General features: G+C 41.7%; 1 protein-coding gene across 1 annotated transcript in view; it reads right to left on the bottom strand.

The window, feature by feature from the left end:
- dmac2 (distal membrane arm assembly component 2) overlaps positions 1–21,255 on the bottom strand; it is a 64,914-nt gene that overhangs the window by 16,938 nt on the left and 26,721 nt on the right. The gene's annotated exons all lie outside the window — the stretch shown is intronic.

Genomic DNA, 21,255 nt, shown 5'->3' with positions numbered 1-21,255 from the left:
CAGAAAGGAACAAATGACACTCCCCGCACTGATTCAAATTGATGTTCTCCTCTATTAAACATATTTTAGCTTAATGTAAATTTGCATTGAAGAGGAAATTGCTTTTTCTCAAAGCTGGCCTATTTTCTGACACCATTCAGTGGGTGAAATTGTTTGCAGGAACACAGAGGTTATGTGTTAATGGTTGGATTTAATTGGATTTAAAACTGCATTATACAGAGGGCACAAAGTGTTAGTCTCACTCTGTTTTTGAGTTGACATGTTTTTTATGGCTCTTTCTCTCTCTCTCCCTTTCTCTTTCTTTCTTTCTTTTTTGCTCTTTGACTTCACTGATTTGGGCTTCTGCTACAACTCAGCCACCCTCGCACACATGATGATGATTTACTTCCCTCTCATCTTTTTGGTATCAAAAGATGAACACGGCTGAATCCTGTGGACTTTGCTTCAGTTAATAATGCATGATCGGGGGAAATTTGAAGTTGAGATGTAATGTAAAAGTGTAAAATATTCATGGTGAAACAATGTTATGAATGCAAAACCAAACAAGACTATGGAGGAAGAGTGTAATCATGGTGCCACTAGTAGCTCTCTCTCTCACACACACACACACACACACACACACACACACACACACACACACACACACACACACACACACACACACACACACACACACACACACACACACACACACACAGTACATAGACAGACAGATGACAGCACATGCTCATATATGCATCCATGCATATTAACCCATGCATAACCTCACACACACACACACACACACACACACACACACACACACACACACACACCATCTGCTGGATGAGCAGACACAGGCTAAAGGTGTACACCAGTGACTGTCAGTCAGTGCAGTCAGACTACTGTATGTGCTGCAGCTCCGTCCTTGGTCTAATGTGAGTCCATGCAGTGATTCAGAGGCGTCCAACATACGCTGGAGCAGACGGCATCTATTTCTCCTACACATCATATGATATTATTTATACAATAGAGACAAATTTACTCCAATACGATGTGTTTACAGCCGTATTCAAATGACTCCGGCTTTGCCCTCGAGGCCTCAAGACAAACATTTGGAAATGAATATGTATAAACGTATAACATGTGTGTGTGTGTGTGTGTCGATTCACCTTCATCTCCAAGTTCAGGTTCAACTCCACACAGACCTCATTAATAGTTCTCCCAGTTCTTCTGACATTCAGCATTTGCCTGCCGAAGAGGCGGCTAGCTGACTCATCTGACCATCTGTCTGTCTCTTGCAGTCGTACTTCCATCAGCCTACAGGGGGGGAAGAATTATTGATGCCGCTCCGGCTCATGGCTACGTCCAAAGTCAAATGACTAACTGCTGATGCCGACAGACTCAACTGTGAAGTTACAGAGGGAAGGGAAGTGACTAGTGCAACCAATGTCTTCTACTTTTTTGAGAAAACATTTCTATTCAGGAGATGAGTAGAATTAGAAATTATGTTCAATTACATAGCGAGCGGTTTTCTCAATCATGTTGAGGTGGCAGTGTTAATTGCCGGGTGGATTATTCTCAGAGGGAACATGAATTTGTTGGCGAGGGAGGTAAAATGTCAATAAACACCATGTCTCTTTTCAGTTATGAACCAGATCTGATACTTTGGCAGAATGCTGTGAACATTTTAGTGAATTACAATATCAAAAGTATCAAAACATCCCTTTAAAATGGGAAAATGCAATAATTTGTGATTGTTTATCCATTAAACATCAAACATCCTGCATCATGTTTGAGGAAAGAGAACTTTATGTGATAAGATAGATTAATATAATGTCTCAGACTTTTAACTTTTGGTCCCCTGGTGTGTTTCAAGTTGTTAGCCAAAGACACATGTCTGTTCTTAAAGCAGAAGTAAGCGATCCGGTCGTTTTGGCTAACTTCTTGTCAGCCGATGGAGTTAGCAGCCCCCGCCCTCGTCCCTACGTCACCACATGCATGCGCATCCCTTGGCTGCACACAGAGAGGACCGCCCCTTTATGCCGTTCTCTCTCCTCATTGGATAAAGGTTGTAGGATACAAGGAAAGTTTTCTCCTCGGCTTACAGCAGAGCAGAGTGACTGACAGACCCGTGTTTCAGACCAAACACTCTATGTAAGTGATTGCTGTCGGAAGATAGAACTATTTAAGACTTCTATTAACACAAACATTCCGCTTACTTCTGCTTTAACTTCTCAGATAGTTTTATTTAAATACTTTTTTAGGACCAAAGAGGAAGAAAAATATCAAAAATTTTATAAAAACATAAAGATTAGGTTTAAGATTATTTTACACCCGCTAGAATCGTCTTAAATTTCCCTGTGATACCTTAACAATCTATAACTTTCTGCAAAGAACATTAAAGTGCATCCAGTTCCAATAGATTTAAGGAGTATAAAATGTATTAAATGAATTCTGAATAAATATTTCTTGTAGTCTTTTGGTAGACTAAAATGTCAGCCTATAGTTTTGTTTGGTCAAACCAATAGACAATACCCAGTATTTTCAGGATGTGCTTCCTTAATGAAGGAACAAAACGCCTCATAAGCAAAACCTCTCACTCTGATTGGTCTGACTGGATGCTGTAATTAAATAAAACTCAGTGCTGAAGCTTTAACCCTTCAGGTTTCTATCTCTTTACCCCCTGTTGGAGGGGGGTTGCACTGTATTAAACTACGCTGTGTGAGCAAAGTCCTCGGAGCAACTTCTCCTGGCTCGACCCTGTTGCACTGCAGAATCCAAGATTTTTGTGCCTGTGCGCCACCCCCCCCCCCCCCCCCCCCCCCTCGAGCTTATACCCTCAACAAAGTGGCAGGGGCTGGAGATCCTGTTAAAGGGACGGATTGGAGATTTAAAGCCTCTGTAATGATCTCTAGTGGTGAGGATTATATAAGGAGAGTGTGCCGTGTAGATGGATGGTGGATGTCTCTGGTTTGTGTATGTGTGGTGGAGGAGGAGGAGGAGGAGGAGGAGGAGGAGGAGGAGGAGGAGGAGGAGGAAGGGGGGGTGAGTTGGAGGAGGTCTATAAAGGTTCAGAGGGGGCAGGAATGGGTGCACGCCACGGCATGCACGTGTACCTGTGTACAGATATATATCTATGTGTTCGCTTGTATATGTGTGCTTGTCAGTGTAAGTCATCCTGCTGCCGTCTCTGTGGAGGCACTTAGCAGACACAGTCCAGCGGTCCCGTAAAGAGCTCCTGTCTAATGTCCACTGTCCCTCTGTTCCTGGGCATTATGTAAGGAAACACTGGGACCTCATTTATAAAACATGCTCTCTGACTTTAGCCTGGATTTTTTTTTTTTGGTGTGCAGTCATTCCTGTGACTGTGCTGACACAGTCACACACACACACACACACACACACACAAAAAAAAAGGTATTTAAGATATCAACTAGATAGGTGATTAAAAGTGAAAAGAGCTATTCAAGCCTAAACATAGCAAAATGAGGGAGAAAGAGAAAGAGAGAGAGAGCGCTTTAGTACAAGTACAAAAGCTCCTCTGGTAACTGTGTGGGAAGAAAAGTGATCAAAGCAGAGACACACACACACCGCAGAAAGAAAAAAAAAGTCTATTAAAAGGCCTTTTGTTAATTTGGCAGTAATTTAAGTTAGCCTCATGCTTTAAATTGCCATCACGTTAAGACTTTCTTTTAATTAAATCATAACCTTGGGACTGATTTAGACTGTGCGCATGAATTAGAACAACTCATCAACGAAGCCCGTTGTGTATAAAAGGGCGGGGGGGTACGATGTAAAGGATGAGTGCAGCGATACAGAGACTGGACAAAGACGTGACATCAGATTCAAAAGGAGAATAAGTTTAAGAATAGCACAGTGTACTGTAATTTGAGACTATAAGAAATCCCACAAATCAAAGAAATGCACTCATATTCACGACTTAAACAGTATGTAGCCTACTGTAAGTGCCTGCTGGAGACATTTAGAGCCAGGCTGCTTTAAAGGGCATGTCAGGTTGAATATGCCATATTTGTGCAATGCATCACAACTTGCCATTTGAAGGCTATATAACACCATATAACACCATGAAGGTCACGTAAGAGGATTTAATAAGATAAGCAAGGAAAATGCCTACTTTCATATACGATGTAAATACCTTTTCTCTCTGTCTGTTTTTTTTCTTTAAGCCCATCGTCATATTAAAAACGTGAGACAATAACCAATCATGAATGAAAATAATATTGGATATCGCAGTCACGAGGCTCCCATGTGACGACAGAAGGTGCGGTATCCCTGGGGGCTTTTACATTGTTTAAAAAGTGTTGTGAGGCCCTGGCACGTTGTTCTGTTTATATTCAGGTTCCCCGCCGCTCGGTGATGAACAGGTTGTGTATCGCAGTCTGATCTTTATGACTCCTTGTGGAAATGGGATTAAAATTATTATTTTTTTTTTTTTGCCACTGTCCATGGAAACTTCCTCTAGTTTATTTTTTTAGTCTACAATACATGATTTGCAATCACATCCTCTGTATAATAAAATGTTACCAACTGTCGCAGATGTTTTCCTGTGCATCAACTTAATAGTGTATACATGAAATAAAATACAAGAGTGGATATATTTCTTTCTTTCTTTCTTTCTTTCTTTCTTTCTTTCTTTCTTTCTTTCTTTCTGCTACAGTCGTTAGATGGGTATTTTTAGACTGAAGTCACAGATAGATGATAATTAATGCCTCCAGTCAATCACTGCATGATTCATATCACTCAGAAACACTGGGAGGCAGGAACATTAATGATGTAATTTCAAAGGCTGAAACGCAGCAGTTTGATCCAACATCACCATGAAAGGGGAAAAATATCGTAATCGTACCAAACATGTAAACATGAGTCAAAGCGTCAGTGCTATAACATGAATTGCACTTGGACCTTTGTTGTATGATATGACTGTATGTCCATTAATAGCTTCACTATTAATTCACATAGGAGAAATTAGCTGTTTAGTGAGACTAAACACAAACATTATTATGGTGGGCTACTTGGATTTTGTAACCTCATTTAATTATCCCTAACATCTGAACAAATTTGACGATTCAGTCCAACAGGTAAATGCTGTCACTTGTGGAAGAAAATATTCATTTGTGAAGAGAGTAATACCCTGTATGAGTGTCTCTAACTCCACACCCCATTGATTTGCCCCTTTGCTCTTGTATTACAATGCTTCCTTTCCCAATACCTTCTTGTCTATGTCTTTGATCATCAATACATCTGGGCTCTTCCTGTCTCTTTTATGCATGACACAAAGGGACCCTTACATGCGAAATACCTTTGTTCCCCATGTAACCCTGTAACTGTCTGTGAGACAGATTTCATTATGTAAATGTATATTTCATATGTTACAAAGATACAAGTGTTTAGAAAGGTTAATAAATAGACATATAAATTCATGACAATAAATAAGATAATTAAAAAGGGGCTTACATTTATAAATAAGTTGATATCAGTTGATGAAAAATGTAATGCTAAATGATTTCACTTTTCTTTTAAAAACCTTCATGTGAGGACATTTTATTTTGAAAGTGCATGGTCACATGACCCTGACCACAGACATGGAAGCAGGAAGTCATGGTACATGGTCAGAGCTATTTACACTGTGTTCAAGAGGCGCAAACGGTAATTATGCTTTTGGTTGATCTGTATTTCATTTTGTGGTTGTTTACAATATGCATGAGCACACAGTGGGTCTCATTCATGAAACGTGAGTAAATCTGTGTGTAGATTTGCACATAAAAGCTCACTCTACTAAAACTCTACTCCGGATTCATGAACGGTGCGGGAAACTCAGATTTGATCGTAAACACGTGTGTAACTTCATGAATGCCAACCCATCGTAAACTAACAACACGCCCCCGGTGATCAGCAATCAGCATAGATCTCCATACATGAATAGCCATATAAGGAGATCCTGACCACCATATTAGGAGGTAGGTGCAACCTGCTCACCTGCGGCCATGACGCAAACGAGGAAAGAGGGAGAGAGAAAAAAAGAGAGATCACGGATCGAAGTCATTTTGGGTGAAGTGGAGTCCAGAAAAAATATTTAATTATTTTCTGTTAGTAGTGGTGTGACTGGAACAGGTCAAAGGCGTGGAGGGAAGTAACAGATTTAGTGAATTAAGTAGGCCTATCCTTGGTTTATTAAAGAACCGTTTAAGAAGTAAAGCCAGAATAGTTTGATATGAAACATGAAAAAAAAATAAAATAAATACACACAACTACAGAGCTACAGCAGCGACGGGAGGAAGAGGCTCTTCACAGCCTCAGCTGTAGAGGAGCGTGGTTGTATCAACACATGAAGTTATATAGGCAGGTTATATTCTTAGAAGCACCAGCCGTCTGTCACAGCTCCATCCAAACCGGTGCTGACTGCGCTGCTGTGCAGGGTGAAGTGTGCGCCCACCGAGCGTATACTGTAGCAACACAAAAAAAGTTTTTTCCGGTTTTATATCATATTATTATCATCATAAGATGGAGCCTTGACGTGTTTGTGCGTGTCCGATCCCTAAAACGTCCCTCTCTCCAAATATTTCTAATTGTTTGTCATGTTTAAATTACGTGTTTCAAAGGTGTCGGCGTATTTTGAACATGAGAGAGAGTAATACGGATTAAAATTGTAATTTTCAACAGTGACAAGCAGTATTTATTTGCATTCCTACATTTACACAAGCGCTACACACAGTCCGGAGCAGGTGTAGATTTTGTGAGTAGCTACGAAAAAATCAGCACTACTAAAAGATTGATGAATGCGGAAATCCACATAAATTTGCGCTGCTCAGGGTTTACACACAAATCCGTGCTGCTCACGTTTCATGAATGAGACCCAGTATCTTCTTCATGTGTTTATTCATTCACATTGTGTTAGCATTAGCTTCAATGGACTCATGGACTCTTATGCTTTTACTTGTAGTTTTCACGATTTTGTAACAAAGTCGGTGGAGGAGGAGAAATAAAGCTGAAAATCTAGACATCAGTACGAATCGTGGCCTTTTGTTGGACCAGTGTAGCTACAAACCCTATGTGCCAATGTGAACTATTACTGTAGCTACTGCAAAGAGATACAGATCCATTTGAGAGCTGTTGAAATGTTAGGAAAAGTTGGCATTTATCAGATAAGAGTCAAATTGGGTTTAAATTGCAGAAAATTATGGAGTTAAAGCAGAAGTGAGTGGTCCGGTCGTTTTCGCTAATGCTGCGTTCCAGGCAGGCTTTTGTAATCGTAAATTACAGCTTCATGTCACAACTTACGACTTTGTAGCGTTCCAGGCAACCCACTCGTGTTTTTCCGACCTGTTTTACCTGTGAAAGTCACTATAACGGCCACTCGTAACTTAAAAATACGAGTTTCCTTGAACGCACCATAACAGTCCTCGTCCCTACGTCGCCACATTCACGGCGTCCCTTGGCTGCACACACAGCCCTGCATGCCGTTCTCTCTCCTCATTGGATAAAAACTGTAGGATACGATAAATGTTTTCTCCTCGGCTCAGAGCAGAGCAGAGTGACTGACAGACCCGTGTTTCAGACCAAACACTCTATGTAGGCTAAGTGATTGCTGTCGGAAGATATAACTATTTAAGACTTATATTAACACAAATATAGGCTATCACTTACTTCTGCTTTAAGTTGAAACAACTGCAAAACAGGTAGAAACAAAGCAACACAGGCACTTTTGCACAAACTTACGTCTTTGTGGCCACCTGTTGATTGTAAGTAAAATATTCACTGATCTGTCAGTAACAACCTGATTTAATTGACCTCCTAGCTTTAGCTCATCTTTTGCTAATATTTTTCTGCTTAGTGTCAGCACCTCACTTTTACACAGTTTCTATTAAAGAGACCCCGAGAAGTTTGCTTTTGGTTATAAAAGAGTCTCATTTTAATGTGGATGAATCTACGTTACACACTTGTTAAAGGGTCCATTTTCGATAAATATATCGTTTTGTCTTTATAGTTATATTGATATTATTATTTAGTGGTCGACTCGCCCAGCATTTCCTAGTTTAGGTTTCCCGGACGCTGCCCGGCGGGTCATGGGAATAACGCCGCCAGATCGCTAGTTCATTTATGGTCAGAACTACTACGGTATCTGATCGTTTTCGAACCTCCGACTTTCATTCTTGATTAATGAAAACATTCTTGGCAAATGTTTTCGCATTCGTCCGTCTTGCGCCGGTCCAAGATTTTCACTGTGTGCGCAGAGGCTCATGGGAAATGTAGTGTGAAAAAAAACACTTCGCTTTCTGAAACTCCTCGTAGGCCCTTTAAATCATTTTAACTAATGTTAAAAGAATTAAAAGAAATCGTTAAATTGTTCTCTCTCTATTTCTTTTTGTACATCAAACAAGTGGCTACCTAAAGGTTGTTAACAATTGCTTTAACACCGCTTACATCATAGCTGCCTCTCATTTCATGTGCTACATCTGTGGCGATAAATTTGTCTAAATATGAACAGATTGACAGTCCAATAGGCCTATATAATATGGGACACCTTCCACACTTACTAAAAGATAATCTGTAAACTTCAAATCTTCCTAAAATGTACAATTTTCAAACAGTCATTGTTATACTGGATCTTAATTCTACACTTGTGGATTCACATTTTACATACACAGAGTTTTGAGACAATCTGTCCAGCAAACAAAAACAGACTTTTATCACAAAGTCACTTTTGGAAAATGCACTTTTTTTTTTTGCTTTTCAAAATAAGAGCGTGAAGATTTCTATGACTTTTCCTCCAACTAATCAGTCACATGTGCACTGACTGATCAAGATAATCAAGGACTCTCAAACAGGCCACTCAACATAATGAACACTGGATACAGCTAACTGCTGATACACCATGCTAATGTTAACTGTTACATATCAGTTTTATCCTTCAGTGTGTGAATTAAAGCTCTGCGGTGTGTCGTGCATCTCGTGTAATCGCTACTGTGCATGTTATGCAGATAGCGTGTAGTGTGAGTATGAAGTGACAGGGACTGTGGCTCGGTGGTGCTTGAGGAGCGAGCCAGACACAGTGTCATGCCATGGAGGGCCTGCCAACTGACCTGTCTGTGTGTTAGTGTGTGTGTGTGTGTTAGCCTGTGTGTGTGAGGTTTAATGTAATGTTCTGCCAATTATCTAATCTGTGTGTGTGTGTGCATGTGTAAGTGTGCAGGAGGTACAACCATGGAAGTGGATCAGGGAACCCCTCAATGCTTCATAATGTCGGCGTGCATGTGTGTGTGTATGTGTGTATATGTGTGTGTGTGCACGTGCTGGTAATGTAAGTGAGTTTGCGCTGGCGGTCAAGGAGGGCGCCTGCGAGGACTGGTGTTTGATTGGCGCATGCCTCCGAGATCTGCTCCTTCCTGTTAGCGTACGCATCACTTCCTCTCACCCTGCCCAGAGCTACTGCCTTGCCGTCTCACAATCACTCTGACACGATTCTCTCTCTCTCTCCTCCTTATTTTTTCTTCCTCCTCTTCATCTCTCTCTCTCTCTCTCTCTCTCTCATTTCCTGTCCTCTCGTGACTTAACTGTCTTTCTTACATTGTCTTTTATTTACATGCATCTCCGGCCTCGTTTCGCTTCGCTCTTTATTCTCCTTCCTTCTTCTCTTCACTTTTTTTTTTCTTCCATTTCTTTTTTTTTTTTTCTTCTCTTCTGTATCGTTTTGCTCTCTCCATCCTATAGTGCTCCTTTACCCCCGAGTCTTTGTCCATTTGTCTCTCTCTCTGCTCTCCCTCAGAAGGCCACTTTTGTTTTAACAACTTGACAGCCAGTTCATCATCCTCAATGAAGCATTTCTTCGCCTCTCGCTCGACGCTCCCTGCTTCTGTCCTCCTCCTCCTCTCTTCCAGTTTCTCCCTCATCCCTCGCCGCTCTCTCTTTCTATATCTGCTCTGTATTCAATCCTAAAGCAAACCCCCCATCCCTCTCCTCCTCTCCCCCTTCTTCCTCATCCCCATCCTCTCCTCCTCAGCTGCTCTCCCTGAAGACAGAGCAGAGGCAGCCAGGCAGAACAGCCAGCATGTTCCCATGTTCTCTTACTCCGGCTCTGCGGCTGCAGCAGCCCTCTTAAACCACTCCATTTCTCTCTCCATCATCACCCGACCCCCCTCTTTTTTTTCTTTCTTTCTCTTCCATTCTTCATTTTCCATTGTCTATGCTTTTTTTTGGGCATCTTCATCCCACTTTGTTCCTTCCTTCCTTCCTTGTTTCCTCAGCCTCCTTCTCTTTCCCTTGCCTCCAGGCTTCCTCTGTGGTCTTTGCATCTCTCGTCTATCTTCTGCTAAACATTGCCCGAAGCCAGTCTTGTCTCCCAACCTCAAGCCCCTCTCCTCCTCCTCCACTCCCCCCTTTTCTGTTTGGACCATTAAAGGGATAGTTCACCCAAAATTGAAATTGTGGCTTCTCTGAGTTACAGGGGGTCTCGGCGTAGCAGTGCATGTCCATATAACGGTTGCAAATGGATACCAACTGTCTTCGTAACAAAAAGACACACCAAAAAACATCCAAATACCTCCATGCTGCTCGTATGTAATGTCCGTCTTGTATTGAAGCCCCGAAATGCGAAATTGTCCCGAAAAAAATTAAATAAGTCTATATTTCAAGCTTGTAGCGGAAGCTTCTCAAAGCTCCTCTTCCCAGTTTGTCCAAATTTGACGAACCAGGAAGAGGAGCTTCCGCTACAAACAAGCTTGAAAAATAGACTCATTAAATTTTTTTCGGGACAATTTCGCATTTCGGGGCTTCAATACAAGACGGACATTACATAGGAGCAGCATGGAGGTATTTGGATGTGTTTTGGTGTGTCTTTTTGTTACGAAGACAGTTGGTATCCATTTGCATCCATTATATGGACATGCACTGCTATGCCGAGACCCCCTGTAACTCAGAGAAGCCACGGATAACTCTGAAACTTCTCTCAGCCCTTAGTCGACATGAGGGTGAGTACTGTAGATAATGAGTGAAATTTCAATTCTGGGTGAACTATCCCTTTAACAGTACGGTTCCTCCTTCTTTCTCTCCTTCGTTTGCTTCCTCTCTACGCATAAAACCAACTCCACTCTCCTCCTCTTTACTCTTACACAGCTTTTATTTACTCCTTGATTCTCATCATCTCCTCCCTCCTTTCTCGTGCTGTTTTTATCAGTGTCACATATGGGCTCATGTTTATGGTAATGACTTTCTTGCCTCCTTACTTTGCCCACAGCCCTGTCACATCTCGAACAGCGGCGTTTTGAGGGCCCAGGCAGCGACTATGGAAGAGAAAAGAGACACACACACACACACAAAAAAAGACATAAAAACATTGCTCATTTAAATAAGACACAGAGACAAAAGCAGATATGGGGAGTTAAGTGTGTAGGAAGAGTCTTTTGAATATTTTAGTCATAATGATTCAGCTCTCTAATCTGAAACCATCGCCTCCTTGTACTCTTTGTCTCTCTGCCTCTGGTGCCTCGTAAGTACTCCAACTCACTTCCTAAAGAGGATCAGCTCCAATTTATCTAATTTAGTAGGATAGAGTACGAGCACGAGTTTTTAACCATATATTTTTTACTTTTTTCTACTTTGTATGCTATTGTTGTTGAATTAAGTGATTGATCTGGTTACTAACAAAGAAGTTACATGAAACTCAGTACAAAGTTTGGACTAATTTTGTTCGTCTTCATGTTTGGCCGACTAAGATTAGGCCTAAATGAAATTGAAGAGTACAAGACAAGGCAATTAGCGTAGTTTACTTAAAGGGATAGTTCAACATTTTGGCAAATTGGCCCATTGCCATAATCCCTATAGTTTTAGCAGTATAGGTTTGTTACCTAATTCATTAATTGTTGGTGCAAGCTATTTTTAGAACGGCAGAGCAGAGCCGCGAGCTGCTCAGAGCTACGCTATGGAGGCTCATGGGATTTCTTGGTTTCCCTCATCAAACTCATCAAATACACAATCCAACAACTCCAAAACGCTCTGGTGGACAAGTTGTGACCTGCACATTCACCATGCTATGAGATAATAACAGAACGTCCACCAGAGCGTTTTGGAGTTGTCGGATTGTGTATTTGATGAGTTTGATGAGGGAAACCAAGAAATCCCATGAGCCTCCGTAGCGTAGCTCTGAGCAGCTCACAGCTCTGCTCCGCCGATCTAAAAACAGCTTGCACCGACAATTAAAGGTAACGAACCTACTGCTAAAACTACAGGGATTATGGCAATGGCCCAATTTGCCTGGACTTTGGACTTTTCAACTTTTGTTGAATTGCAACGTCGAGACAGTTTGCAGCTGCTCAATGGTGCAAATTTGAAATGTCACAATTCACTAAAGCTGACCTGTCCATAAGCTCCGGATCAGTTTGGTCGAGTGAATCCAACGACTCCTGCAATTCCATTAGAAAAATGACCTGATTGCGAACGATGAGATCTGGAACATCCATCCATCCATCCGTTGTCTATACAGCTTATCCGTGCAGGGTCGTCGGGGGCGAGAGACAATCCCAGCTGATATAGGGCGAGGGCGGGGTTCACTCTGGACAGGTCACCGGGGACGACACATTGAGACGAAATCACAGTCGCATTCACACCCGTGTCAACGGTGTCGATGCTGCGCTCGTCACCGGGCTGCGGGAGGAAGATGGAGAACCTGGAGAGAATCTCACACAGGCACACAAGGAGCGCTCTGGTCATAGTTATCCCTTTACATCCTCTGTTATTGTCCTGTCTGTTGAGTACGGTGGCCCAGAGGAGGTCAATTCACAGCAACTTGATAAAAACTCACTGCAAATGAATTGGGAAAACATCATTAGAGTGCAGATACACGCAACTAGCTACAAAGTGATCGCAACTGTTTGTTGTTTGATGCTTTTAACTGAAAGCCAGTGCATTCAACAAGTGTTTGCATAGAAACAGATCTGTTGTCACCCGCTTTTTGTAGATGTTTTCTCAATGTGCTTGTGTTCCGTCTATTTGCATGTGCAATTGAGCTCTCAGGGCCACCATACCGTAGCTGAGAGTCCTGCAACTTCAGAAACATGCGGCAAATTAGGAAAAACAATCACTTTCATCGCTTTGCCGAGACATGCACCACAAAAAAATCGCAACAAATATAAATAAATGTGATGCAAGCTCCAACTCCCTTACTGTACCACGAAGGCGAGGTTCGAGCCCAACCTCTTTAATTTTACCGTCTTTCTCACTCTTTCAAAATTAAAGCAAAAAAACCCACCAAATACACATTGGTTGATAAAGAAATAATAAAAAACAACCTTTACACCACAATCTGTTCACATGCCATCAAGTCCACATGGGTAATCCAGGCATCATGGTGTCTCTGTAATAAACCAAGTGCAGCCGCATCAACCTCCCTGAACTGTGAGGTCAGGCCCCGTTTCTGCTGATGAATGAATGAATGAATGAGTGAGTGAGGGAGCTGCATGCAGAGCAGAGCCTCGCTGAGCTGCAGCGGCGTATTGATCCGTGTGAGACAGAGTGGTTTTGGGTTAATGATCGTGGTGTTTCAGATGATAGTGGTGGTAATGGATATGATGATGATGATTGAGCCGAGCGGCGGGCGTGGATGAGGATGAGAATGATGAAGAGGGTTAATGACGGTGGTGATGATCATGAAGGCTGCAACAGTAACGATGATGAGGAAGATGATGATGATCTATGCATGTGCGTGTGTGCGTGTGTGTTTGATTGCATGCCAACGGAAGCGAAGGTGATGGTCATGTTAAAGGATAAGAGGACAATGATGATGATGATGAAGATGATGGTGAATATGAGTCCCGTGTGTGTGTGTGTGTGTGTGTGTGTGTGTGTGTGTGTGTGTGTGTGTGTGTGTTTCAGGAAGTGACGCGGAGCAACCAGCCATCTGTCGGCAGATTAATCCTGGCTATGCTTAGAGATATTACCGGCTGGCTTATCACTGTGGCAACAAGCCTTCAATCCCAGTCCAGCGCAGCCACCATGTGACCTTGCTGAGGAAGGTGGGTGGGTGGCGGGGGGGGTTGGACACACACACACACACACACACACACACACACACACACACACACACACACACACACACACACACACACACACACACACACACACAGCATAGAACATACATAGAACATATCACAGAGAGCTTTAGTAACACGATGTATACATGCATATGCTATATTCTGTTAGCTCAGGCTCACAGCTGCGTACACACAATCATTCATCACATGCAATGGGAGGGGGAGAAAATAGGACTGGGCACACACACACACACACACACACACACACACACACACACACACACATGCTTCCTCCCCTCTCATCAGTGCCATGGTCTAAAGGTTTTAATCCTGCTGAAAGGTTTCAGTGTCACCTATTGGGTTCAGAAATGTCATTACACCAACCAGCTGGGCTGCACACATGTAGCTCTCCCTCCCTCTTTCTCTCTCTCTGCAAATATTGTTTTCACTCTGCTATATATAGACCCGTATCAATACAAACTGTAGCCACCTTTGTTCGTTTCCCTTTCACACCACAGAATGTTTTTTTTATTTCCTAAATCCCATCACTCCTCCCACGTGGCTCCCAATATCCACCCACTCACGTTTTCTCTTCACGTACACACACTCATACACACTCATACACTTACAGATGATCATAAATCAGCAGGCTTGAGGCCAGTTCAGGCTTGATGTAACATTCAAGGTTTTATTCAGTCTTTACATACAGTACACCAGTCAGAAATATACAGCGAACCTTCGATGGAGGTCCGTCAGGTACACCATGATAAAATCTGCTGCGTTAAAAACGACAGATTTTTCAAGATGAAGGTTAAAAAGCAGTGAGCAGTGTGTAGGTGTGTAGTTCATCATCATTCCTGTTTTGTTTTTTGTTTTTGTTTTTTTACATCTGTACAGATGTCACAGATAAACTGCAAGAAGTCCCTATACTACGGCTAAGGTTGTCGACTAGTTTCCCTTTCTGTTCCCTTGTATATATATTGATCACTGCGATATAGGATGCCAAATATTGGCTAAACTTGACATGACATTGCTCCTCTGCTCCACCATTCAGGTTTCATCCCTCCCTCTCTCTCTCTCTGTGGAGTAAAACAGCCCCAGGTGCATGTCGTCATGGTTTCATAAAGGTGGTCTAGTCTCAGCTACAGGTAAGAAGTGGACCTGAGGTATATATATTCATTATTTATCTCATTTTTGTTCCAATTTAAACTCTTTAAATCTGGTTCATTTATTGTTTATTTTTTTTTGTTTTTTTTAAAGCTGTGTCTCCTCTGTAGGTGGTGGGATAAAGAGAGAGAGACACACATACAAATATCATTTGGTCAAATCCGGACGGTGGTTTAAATTCCACTCTGCCACTCAGTGTAATTAGATAAAGTAATCACGACTGATATCATGGCAGATTAGTGCGAGGTTGAGAGGTCCTTTCCTGAACCCTGAAATGGTCATAATAATAATAATAATAGTAGTAGTAATCCAGCCCGTGGCACATGCAGCAGCACCAGTATCAGACATGGGGGCTGTGGCAGGAGGGAGGGAGGCAGAATAAAATGAAAATTGAAGCTGAACATCTGGATAAGAGGAGCTTTAATATCTTACATTTTCTCATTTGATTAAGCACAGTAAAAAGCTTTTCATTTGGAACAAGATGTCTAATTTTTTTTTTTTTTAAATTGAAACGATGCTAAAAAAAACGATGATCAACTAATTGACCGCGTATGATTTAATCTTGGACCCCGTGAGTGCAAATTGCACTCGAGTCAACTTTAAATTCTTTCATTTTTATGGCTTTATTTTAGTTTATAGTAAACAAGAAGCCCTTAAACGTCCTGTACGAGACGGGCGCTTCTTCAAAAAACCTCCACCAACCAACCAACCAATCAACCAGCCCTTAGCAGTGGCTACATAATGTGATTACTAAGTTTATCTAAGGTCCCTCTGGCAGCAGTATAAAGAAGTTTAACGTGGTCATTCAGTGAGTTCTGCGTTTGATGAATGAAACGGCTCAATTACGTGTTGCGTTCCTGAGGAATCGAATCGTTTGCTACTATAAATTTCAGTATAAAGTTTGCAGAGTGTTCGATGACAGTGATAATCGTTTACCTGCTTTAGGCTTATTTTGTGGACATGCTCATGTTAGTAACAGTCGTTTTGCATGTTTTCTGTGTGTGTTTTAAGGAGCTCTGCTTTGCCACCTGACCTGCGGTGTGTGTGTGTGTGTTTGTGTGTTGGAGACGAAGGGAATGTGTCTGAAGTCATGTTTTTTGGTAAACCTCAGTAGCACCAACAGGTAGATAAATCAGGCTTAAAGACTGTTTTCTTTAGGAGGGGGTTTGGAGCGGTGGGCTTTGCAGCACAAGGTTAGATGGTAAATGAAAAGCAAAGCATGCTGACGTGTCGTAGCCGTACCATTTCTATAAAAGTGTTAACGTAGAAACAGCGGTTTTTTTTATTTTTTCAAAGAGTTTTTTTAACTATAGAAAAGATTGGTGTTAAAAATCAGCATTGTTGTCTTCTTTCCTGAGTCTGCTCTCAGTACCGTGCCGTGCCCATATACCCACGATATATATATACTGTATATATATATAAAGCCTGTCTACGAAGAGCGCCACACAGGATAGGACTGACCATATCCAACAACACACTAGAAAGTTTGTAAAAGTGTAGGTTAACTTGACTTTTGTGCTGCGGGACTAAACCCTGGAATGTAACTGGTGTCTGACGTCGTCTGTATAACCTGTATATATATATATATATATACTCACGTACTCCTGTGTACCCTGTGTTTTACACTATCTGACTGTTCAAAACGTCTTCTACAGCAGATTATAAAGGTTTATTATATTCATGTGCAAATTAATTTTTTTAAAGTAGAGGATGTAGGCTACTCTCTCACGTGTGAGTTTGTGTTTATGTTGTAGTTTTCAAAATCTTTTGGGAGTATAGAAACTGAGACCGATGAACTGTAATAGGTAGTTTTAACATCACTGAGTTGGTATTGTGTGCCTGGCTCTGTACCGTCTGAAGACCTGGGTAAGTAATATACACACTTTGCATCAAGACGTAGTAATAGCTTTGCTCCATAAATTTGAACTAAAAAAAAAAAGAGTCTTTCTTTAAAGATTTCTGTTGAAGAAAACATAGAAACATGCTTATTCTAGCCATTACACATGCAGTATTTTTTTTTTTTTTAGAAAAATCTTTGAAAATTAATTAAAATTTTCGTATATCACTTTGGCAAGGGAGGAAATATAACGTATTTTTCTGCTAGTCTTATATTTGAACACTCTACCCTTGATTTTTTACACATTGAAATAAAAACTTTTTTGTTCCTTTACATAGAAAAAAACAACTTTCTTTTTTGATATGTCACTGCACAAAAAGAGCAACAGACAACAAAATGAATCCACAAGTCAAAAAAGATAAGCAAAATGAAAAAAAAGAAAAGAAAAAACAAGTTGCATAATTCATTTCACATTGACAAATAGAAAAGTAGACGGCGGAGAGTGGAGAACTGTCGGAAACATCTGGGGCCGTGCCTTTTTACTTTGGAAAGTGGAGCTGCTGCTGCTGCTGTAGGAACCGTGCAGACACTGATGCATGCTGGGTAGTAAACTGAAGAAAGCCAGGACACGTTTATGGCCTCACACTGTGTGTATATGTGTGCGTGAGTGTGTTTGTGCTTCGAACCTGAATGAAACCAGACATAATGACAGTCACAATCCCAGAGGTGTGACGTGAACTCGGCTCTTCCTACATTCAGATTTGCTCCTTTTTCCTAGAATTAATATATCCTGGGTCCATGTGTGTGTGTGTGTGTGTGTGTGTGTGTGTGTGTGTGTGTGTGTGTGTGAACCATTCACTATAAATAGCGCTCACAACACCATTGACCTGTGCTCTGTGCAGATTAGATCCGTGCTGTACTTGTGCAGTGACTCTCCATGCAGCAGCTACAGTAGGAGCTGTGTATGTATGTATAGTACAGGACATTGGCTTGGCCCATGTAAGCCCAAGGTCAGCGTTTAAGCCTTCGCTACAAAGCACAAGCTCTCGCTAACTGAGGGGGAATCCAAGACTCAGCCTCTATTATTAGGCGTGTATATATATACTGGCGTGCCCCTGTCAGCGTATTTGCCCTTCCACCGGTGCAAAACGGTAGACTGCACCGATCCCACTGAGCCCCACAGAGATCCTCAGAGGAGTCTAAATCTGGGGATAATCACCTGTAAGAATCACACAGATTATGTGAATGGAGAAACAGAGAGTTGGGGGGCGAGTGGAGGAGGAGGAGGATTTCTTCTGCTACATCAGCTGTTGCTCAAAGACCTATTGTAGCGCTGACTAATATGTGCTTATGGTGCTTATACAGTATTACTAACTGTCCTGTCAGTCACACAGAGAAGGAGGGTGAATATTAAACCTTAAAGTCTTTAGCAAAGTAGTTAAAACTTCACTTGCAACTGGCTGCTGAGCATTGATGTCTTAATATTGTGTCATTTTGAGTGTAATAAGCCAATTTCTCTGCATGTTTAGCTCAACGGTCGATGTGTGGAGGAAGATAAGGCAAGTTGAAGGAAAAGTGAAATCACAAGAAGGGTGTTTCTTTGCAGTTTTCAACAACTAAGATGATTAACTCCAGCTGCAGTTCGGTACAACACTAAACTAATATGCGTGTCTCTGATAAAAACATCATAAAAATACAGCGAGAAAAGTAGCATTAGTGCTTAAAACGTGGCAGTGTTAAGCTACAGCAGTGTTGAGCTACATAAGGCCATTCAGTTTTTGCAGTGGTGAGTGAGTAACTAACTAGTGAAGTCTTGTCTCTGCATCAGATTGGATGTAAATGATTTAAATCTGAGTTTGGCATGAACAGTTTTGTTCTCGCCGCTGCTCGTTTTCAGACACAACAGGACAACAGTGTCCCGGCCTGGTGTGTTTCTTTGCATGAGAGTGTGTGTGTGTCCATGTCGGTTAAATAATTTAATCTCTCAACTGTCCCTATAATGTGGTTTCACAGGCTCACAGCGTGATAGTTTCTTTTCTTTTCTTTTATTCTAGTGTGTGTCCGTGAACGCAGCAGCCTTCCTTCATCCCGATGTGAGTTCCTCCAGTCCGCCACTCTCCCGCTCGTCTGCATTATTCAAGGTGCAACACTCTCGATCATCTTTATCTTTTTCTATTTCTTTCATGTCATTCTTTTACTTTTCTCTTACAAGGCATGCATGCTGAAATCCAGTCAGAAAAAAAACAAAAACAAATGCAAAATGAAAAGAAAAGAAAAAATAAAACACTGAGATTCAAAAAACACAACTGTCCCTAAAGAGAGTCACTACTCATTGGTTACACAGCTTCATCGAGTAACACTGCTTCGTGTAAACATGCCTTTTACAAACGGCTCGCAGGCCATGCAGCTAATTTCTGAATGAAAAAAAACAAGGCTCGATGTCGTGTTTCTTTTTTTTTTTTTATCAGCTGCATTTCCCTGCATTTTGAATACAGTTCATTGTAATTAACTTTTCCAAAAACTTGCAATAAAGAAAAAAAAAAAAAAAAAAATCAGCTGCACAGCCTCAAAACAAAGCTCCACACCTTGTCCCTGTCCCGCCCATCGTACATCCTGTACATCTCATCATTGATCAGTCCCATCGGTGAGAAATGCATTAAACTAAACAGAAATGGAAAAAAAAGAAAAGAAAAAAAAAGACAGACAGTTTATACATTTGAAAAAACAGCAACATGATATCCCAACTATAACCTTCCCCCGCAAAGATAAATAAATCTATTTGGATATACTCTAAATGGATAAATAATATTATACTCTATGTAACTCAAGGATGGCACCATCGCTTTCTCAAAAAAAAAAAAAAAACAAGAAAAAAAAAACATAATGGTGATATATTTTTTTATAAAATTTGTTTAAAGTTGTAATAAAGTGATCGGTCTCCTCCTCCTCCTCCTCCTCCTCCCCTTCCCCTCTTTCCTCTCCCTCTCCACAAGCTCCCGTTCTTCTCCTCCTTTCTTCATTTCCATCCCTCCATCCTCTCTCTCTCTCAGCTCGACGGAGAGGAGAGGAGAGGAGAGGAGTTTGGTTTGTGCTTTAGGAGACTCTGACGTTTGTTCATTTTGTTCGTTCCTCTCCAAAAGTTTTACGTAGCAAAGACTGCAGCGAGGGTCGTTATACCGGCGTCACCCCAAGCCCCAGAGGTCTATATAGTATAATATACTGTAGCTGCCAACCGTGGAGCGTGGAGTGAAAGAGTGAGAGAGAAAAGGGGGGAGAGGAAAGAGACAGAGAGAGAGAGAAAAAAAAGTGTTTATGGTTCTCGCTTTTGTGTTTGTGTTAAAATCAACTTCTGCCAAGAGACAAAACATCAACATCGTCCGTCTTCTCTTGGTTTTGGCTTGTGACGACGTTCCAGCAGAGGTGAGGCTGACACTGATCAGAGGCAGCGACGTCGGCCTCGGCTTCCCAACTCTTCCTATCTCGAGAGGAGAGGAGGAGAGGAGAGGAAGCGAAAGAAAGACAACGTTTCCTCTCTTCCCTCCCTCCCTCTCTCTCTCCCTCCTCAGCTGTTTCGTATGTTTTCCCACCGTGTGCTGCCTCTCCCTCTGTCTCCTCCTCGCTCACAAACTTTTTGTTCTCTAGACTCTGTCACGGCTTTGACAGTTCTTCCGTTTCCCTTTTAATGACGTTGCCGCTCGTCTTCCCCGCTCCGTCCGTCCCCATCCCCTTCTGCTCTGTCCTCTCCCTTTTTCTTCTTTTTCGTTTTCATTGAGGCCGACACAGTCCAGAAGAGAATCACCATGGGACGCATCAAGCGCCGTTTCTGCTGCTGCTTCTGCTGCCGTCGTCGTCCTTCGATATCCCCAAAAGAAACACAAAACAGCCTCTCATCATCTCTCCTCTCATCATCATCATCTTCCAGTCCGGCCCTTCTCCGCGAGCCCCCATGAGGATTCAAATCCTCCCAGTGAAAGAAACGAAGGGGGCAGAGAAGGTAATTAATTAAAAAAGACAAAAAGTATAAAATGGCAGTTGGATCATCTCCCTGTGAGACCGAAAAAGCCTTGTTTGTTTGCAGAGGAGAAACTTGGTCTCTCTCTCTTCTTATCTTTGAAATGTTCTTTTCTTCTTCTTCCACTGCTCTCTCCTGACTTACAAAGTCGCAGAGCTGGAGAGTTTTTTTTATTTTTTTGTACATTCTGTTTCATTCCTTCATCACAGAGGAGA

Source organism: Trachurus trachurus (assembly GCF_905171665.1).
Source record: "Trachurus trachurus genome assembly, chromosome: 13".
Lineage (NCBI taxonomy): Eukaryota > Metazoa > Chordata > Actinopteri > Carangiformes > Carangidae > Trachurus > Trachurus trachurus.
Note: the sequence above shows the minus strand (reverse complement) of the source record. Positions and strands in the feature narration are given on the sequence as shown.